Source organism: Cynoglossus semilaevis, unplaced genomic scaffold (assembly GCF_000523025.1).
Source record: "Cynoglossus semilaevis isolate Cse_v1.0 unplaced genomic scaffold, Cse_v1.0 C18942930, whole genome shotgun sequence".
Taxonomy (NCBI): domain Eukaryota; kingdom Metazoa; phylum Chordata; class Actinopteri; order Pleuronectiformes; family Cynoglossidae; genus Cynoglossus; species Cynoglossus semilaevis.
Genome location: NW_007590304.1, coordinates 1 through 638, shown reverse-complemented (window position 1 = coordinate 638; position 638 = coordinate 1). Strand labels below are relative to the sequence as shown.

General features: G+C 39.5%; 1 long non-coding RNA gene across 1 annotated transcript; it reads right to left on the bottom strand.

Annotated features, from left to right (window-relative positions):
• On the bottom strand, positions 1-631 carry LOC103399566 (uncharacterized). Its single transcript, XR_523653.3, has 4 exons — positions 458-631; positions 309-381; positions 157-213; positions 1-39 (listed from the first exon to the last, which is right to left on the bottom strand). It is a non-coding gene; the product is annotated as an uncharacterized LOC103399566 (long non-coding RNA).
• Positions 632-638: the final 7 nt, after the last annotated feature.

Genomic DNA, 638 nt, shown 5'->3' with positions numbered 1-638 from the left:
GGCAGTGGTGGTGGCAGTGGTGGCAGCTGTTGTAGTTGTCTAGGAAAAACAAGTGACATTCACATTTATAACAGAAATGAGCATTTTCCTGGTGTTTCTACAGAAGTAGTATGAGGAATCCACAGATTAATTCTAGAAGAAAGAGCAGACACTCACCTCATCAGAGTCGGACCCTGATTCAGAGCGGGCAAATCGTTTGTGAGCCATGCCCAGCTGTGAAATATTAAATGAAAAACTAAGACAGTCAGTCCTCCTGAGTTGTATTTGAAAGTACAGATAGAAGTTAAATATAAAAATATTGGACTTACATGATTGGCCAAAGTGATGCAGAGGAAGAATCCAAGCACAAGTACTGCCTTCATGGTTTCAGTGATCAGTGACCTGTTGGAAAAAAAACACAAGATAATGAATGAAACAGGTTTGATTTAATAAAATAATAATATCACTGAAAGTTCACCTTGTCTCTCCAAGTCTGGTAGAAGATGTTGTAGATGGTGGAGAATGTTGCTGTCAGACTGAAGACTGCTCTTATATACAGTACAGGCACAGAAGAAGAATGAATCATGGATTTACATGACCAGTGTTGGGAAACTGCAGTTATTAGGAAACGGTTAGTTACACCAGGTGAAGTTACACCA